This window comes from Gracilinanus agilis, chromosome 4, assembly GCF_016433145.1.
Source record: "Gracilinanus agilis isolate LMUSP501 chromosome 4, AgileGrace, whole genome shotgun sequence".
Lineage (NCBI taxonomy): Eukaryota > Metazoa > Chordata > Mammalia > Didelphimorphia > Didelphidae > Gracilinanus > Gracilinanus agilis.
The window spans coordinates 380,293,828-380,299,827 of record NC_058133.1 but is presented as its reverse complement, the minus strand read 5'-3'; positions in this window follow the sequence as shown (position 1 = coordinate 380,299,827).

Genomic DNA, 6,000 nt, shown 5'->3' with positions numbered 1-6,000 from the left:
ACAAAGGGAAACTCATACCCCAAATGCAGGATTTCCCCATTTAATCAGGAGCAGCTGATAAATATGTCTCCCTGATGCTTTGCTATTTGATTCACTTAAGCCAAGTAAATGAACATTTGCAATTTTATTATTCTAGTGGTGCCCGCCAGCACCTCCCTAGTCACACTGTCATTCATTATTCTAAGCCCGGAGGTTCTGGGTTTTATAATTTGGTTGTAAAGATGTGTTCCAGGCATGCTTATGGAATACAAAAACTCATCCCCCAATACTGGATTACTTTTCATATTTTAAAATAATATCAAGTTGGCTCCTGATCAAACTTGGGAAGAAAACAGAAGTTTCACAGTAATCAAATTATGTATTGGGCTCAATCCTCCCCTTTCAATTTCTGCTGCTCTAGAGTATGCTCTAACCATCACAGCAACTGTGCAGCCAGATGTTGGGAAGCCAAAATCATCCCCCTCTCCATATGTACCAAAATGCCTATGGACTATGTGTCTGGCAGTCAGAGAGCACTAGGCCAGTATTGCCTCAGTAACATGGCCCCTCATTCTGCTTTTTTTAACCACTAAGTCTTTCCTTTATAAGGGTTGGGTGACTTTGGCTACAACAGAGGTAAAAAGCTGAGTCTACTCATAAGCTTACTGTACCCATATCACCATGACTCCATTCCCATTATTCTCCAAACCCCATAATGACAATAGAAACACAAAAGAATACTGGGCTCCTGCCTATATCCGGGAGAAAAGGTTCGAGTCATAAATAACATATTTGTTGAGTGTCCCTTATTCCAAAAGACTTGGGTTTTTTTCTTCATTTTTGTTTTCGCATAACTCTTGGAAAAATGGGTGGCAAGTATAATCTGAGTTTCATAAAGTAGGAAAACTAAAGTTCAGAGGAAGTTTGCTCAAGACCCTAATAGAGAATTCACAAGTCTGAATGCAGAGATATTATCTCTAATGATTCTTCATGGATCATAAAGATGGATCATAGGACATAGTCTGAGTTCCCCAAATGCTTCTAAAGAGCAATGTACCCAGAATTAATCTGTATTGATCCAAAATCCTATTTTGCCACTACTGTTCCATTGGAAGCCTACTAAAATTATTATGCCATACACATCTGAGGCATCTCTTCCCCTTTGTTGGTCAATGTTTTCTTAATTCATTGATGCATAGTGAAGAAAAAGCATGCACTGGACAGGACTGGATTCAGAAGACTGTTCATCATTTAAACAGTCTGAACTTTTTATATTTACTTTTTGAATTTATACATCTTATTTGTACATAGTTATTTGCATGTTCTCTCCCTCACTATATTGTGGACTCCTTGAGAATAGGCACTGTCTTTGCCTTGTCTGTATTTCCCCAGTGCTCAGCATAATGCCCAAGCACAATAGTAAGCTCTTAATAAATGTTTAATGATTATACCACTTGTCATAGCATTTTCAGAGGTATAAATAAGGAAAGAATATTACATATCTGACCAGAAGAGTGGAAAGAATGCTGAATCATGCACAGACTGAAGTGTATATGCACATAAATATACATATATATATGTATATATATATATATATATATATATACTCACACACATTCATACATATGTACATACATATAGTCAATGCAGGAATTTATTTTGCTTGACTATACATATTTGGAACAGAGATTTTGTTTTTTCTTTCTCAGTGGGAAAGTGATGGAATTAGGAGAGAGAAAATAAATAAAACTTGGGATTTTTTTTTTAAAAGAGTGATGGTCTGGGGCAACTAGGTGGCTCACTGGATTGAGAGTCAGGCCTAGAGATGGGTGGTCCTAGGTTCAAATCCAGCCTCAGACACTTCCCAGCTGTGTGAACCTGGGCAATTATTACTCAGCACTTACCACTCTTCTGCCTTGGAACTAATACATAGTATTAATTCTAAGGTGGAAGGTCAAGGTTTTTTTTGTTGTTTTGTTTGTTTGTTTTTTTAAAAAGAGTGATGGTCAATGGATGGACCTGACTTCAATTCCTGCTCCTAAAGTTTGCTCTTTAAATTTACTATCTACTGTCTTGAACAAGTCACCAAAGTTGCCTGGTTCTCAGATTCCTAATGAGATATTCGAACTAGATAGTTTCTGAAGTTGCTTCAATCTCTTTATCTCTGATTCTATTGCCTTCATAGTCTAGGCTAGTTCTTTGTGAGATATGTTTACTAAAGATTGGGAAAATGCATATATGAAGTTTTTTAATTTCTGGATTTGACAAAATCCCTTAAGATATACTTATGGACAAAATGGGAAAACATAGTTAAGAAAAAACTAATCACTTAAAAATTATCTGAAATTTTTAATTAATAGATATATTAATCTGTAGAGAAGTTAATTATGACAAGCTCTTCTTCCTTTCAATACTCTCATCAGTAATTTAACAAAAGATACAGAAGACATTAATATCAAGTTTAGAGATGAAATAAAGGTGGAAGCTAAGCACATGGATAAAAGAATAATGAGCCAAAAGTATCTCAGGCTAAAACAATACTTATAAATTAAAAGATGAAATGTCATTCTTTTTTTCCTTAATGAAAATCTTTCAAACAGATTTCCAACAATATACATATAGGATTTGGGAAACCTATTTAGAAAATGAGGATAATAACTGCGTCTACCTCTCAGGGTTATTGTGAGGATCCAATGACATAATATATATAAAATACTTAGGACAGTGCCTAGGGCCATATTGGCAAACTTATGGCACGTGTGCCAGAGCATGCTGGAGGGGGCTGCTTCCCTCCCCCTCTCCATGTGTGTCTGAGAACATTTCTTACATGGCCTGCCCCTCTGCCCAGAAGCCCAATGAGAGTGCTTCCTTCCTCCCCTGTCTGGGGTAAGACAGGGGGCTCACATGTGGCAGTCCCTCTCAGAGCTGAGAAGGACCTTGAAAATGAAAGATGACTACGTGTAGAATGCATTTCCTCCTCTCTTCTGCCCTTTAGAATCAGTTCCTTGTTTCTTTCAAAATCCAGCTCAACTACTGCCTCCTACATGAAGACCTTCCTGATTCCTCTCCATCTAATCACCCACATAAATATTTTTGGTTTATATATGTGTCTATGTATGTTTATATATATATACATATATATATATATATGTTGTCTGTATAGAATGTAACATCTTTGAGGGCAAGAACTATTTCATTTTTGTTTTTGTATCTCTGAGACTTAGCATAGCAACTGGAATATAGACTGCACTTAATAAGTACTTATTGATTGATGCAATAAAATCCTCTTATTTGGTAGGTGAGGAAACTGAGGCCCTAAAAAGCTATCTGACCTATCTTAGCTCACAGAGTCCAATAAATGACAGAACTGAGATAAGAATCAGGTCTCTTGACACTAAGTCCAGTGCTCTGAAGGCCCCTACAACAGATTGTTACCTTTAATATATTCCCCCAGAAAGACATAGATAAAAAGACAAATTCTTCTATGTTGCAAGTATGAGAGGTTACTTGGACTACACTGTAGCTATAATGGTAATAAAGGTATTCCTTCAACATACAAAAAGTAGAGAAAAGCATCTCCCAATTGTTCAGTGTTTTTTGGTTTATCAGTCTTCAGCATCAGAAGTGTGAGAAGGGGAGCACAAGCTGTATTGTTCAGTGATACTGAGGTTTTGCTTTACTGAATCAGATGAATTCTGGATTTTATTTTGGATTTTTATTCTTCTGGTGATATTGTAAGACTGTAAGTCATATTTCTGAGCACTGAAATATTATAAAGAGCATCTCTTCAATTTCAAATTTAAATCAAAGCCATGTAATTAATTATTAGATTTTATTTTTATATAAATATTCAAAGTAAAAGTTAGAAGAGACTGACAAACTTCTAGATTGGCTTTAATAGACCCAGGCCAATGTAAATGTTTGTTAGAGTTTTATAACTAAAATTATGTTTCTATGTACAAACTGCTCAAAATGAATCTATAAATTGTAAAAAAAATTACATTCTAATCCCCATATATCCAAAGTATTGAAATTAAGGATCACACAAATGACCTTGGAGAAGCACACAGTGGGCATAAATGGGCTATGACACATTATACATGAGGAGTTACTCAGGAAAAGAGGCACAAAAGATGCTATCAGAGAAATGTATGCTTTTAAAAAATGGGCTGGTCACATAGTAAAAATGTGGGATAACCCGCTTGCTCCATTAGTATCCATTCGTTGCCAAGATAATTCACGAATGCCCCATCCCAAGCATTTTATGTGAATCTCCTCTGGTGAATTTATGGGAGGACGTGATAGAGAATCACACAGGATGGATTGCAATCTATATTACTGGAAAGAATGCCCACATTGATGTAGTCACAGATATAAAGGAATATTAGAGTGATCTATGGGGGTATCTAAAAAACATGTACCTCCCCCCCAGATTCCCCATATTTATTGTATCTATTTAAGACAGCATAGTCAAAAAGTGCCTGTTCTCTGAACGTTGGGGTTTTATGCCATGTGGTGGATGTGAAAAACATATGCAGGTCAAAAGATCAAGTGTCTCAAAGAGAACCAAGAAGATCTCATCCTAAAAAAAGAAACAGCAACAATAATAATGATAACATAACAAAAGAATAATGTTAATATCAAGGAGAAAATAGAAGTTGGCTATATATTAGCCTGCTTTTTCTCTGAAGTTGACAGAACCAGAGAACATCTAAAAAAACAAGTCACGTTCTTCTAAAGGGGAAAACAGAAAGGAAATGGAAAGTCTGGCCACCAGCCTTTTTAAGAAAGGTTTGCCAGAACCCAACATATTCAAGCAATATGACCTATTAGGGCGTGTTCACTTCACATTTGAAACTTAAAATCCTGTTTCATATAAAGCCAGATCATCATGTGTAAAGTGCTGAACTCTTCTATTATGTAGTTGATCTAGGACAGAAAAATGAACAAGGAGATCCTGGCCTTGCTGAACCAGGTAATTCCCAAACTACTATGATTTATTAGGGTTAAGGTAAGGATACCTGAGACCTTTCCATGTTGATCCCTTCCCATTATTGATCCATGTCATAGATGAGAAGGTAAGGCAGGAAGATTCAGCTAATTAATTCTGAGAGTTTAAAAAATTGAAATTAAAAACCATCCCCTCAGACTTGGTAGGTAGAGAAGAGACTGAGTATGAGGTCATAATGGACCCCTTAGTTCTATTTCCTAAATGTGACATTTTCATAAAATCGTAGATGCATAGGATGTTAGAATTAGAATGATGTTAGTGGTCACCTAGCCCCATTCCCTTACTTTAGGCATGAGGAAGTGAGCACAAAGGGAAGAGATGATCTGCTTAGGTTCATATAACTACTTAGTTGGGATATCCAAGACAAGAATCAAAGTTCTTTGCATCAAATGCCTTTTTTTCAGTGTTTACTTCTGCTTTTTAAGGTTTCATTATCAATTTTTCACATACATATTACTTGACTAGTTCCATAAGGAGATGCTGGGGAAAAGAAAGAATGATGGGCTAAAAGTCAAGAGACTATCATTGTAGTCCTAAATTTAACTAACTGTATAGTGTTGAATAGGTTGTTTCATGCCTTTGTTTCTCATTTTACTCAAATGGGAAATTTTCCTCAAAAAATCAGGAAAACGATAAGTTGGGTGAAGTGATCTTTTAGCTATATGATTCTGTAAACAATAATGATTTGGTTTTGTTATTTTCATGTCAATCCTTTTCAAATGATATATTCTTTGGAGACAATTGCTCTGTCACCTCTAGTTCCATGCATATAGAAACCAAGGAAAGTTCCATGGTCAAGGGTTCCATGGGTCCAGTATTATTGGGCAAGTTATGTGTCATCTACATTTCTGTGTTGTAAAGAGATCTTGAAGAAACCAGAGTCTCCAACTTAATCAGCTTTCTATATGTAGCAGAGCCTTTGAATGGAACAGAAGAGTATGGTGAATGAGGTAAAAACAATTTCTTAACATAATATTACTCAACTTCTTTTCTCTTTGAGAAAGTAGAAC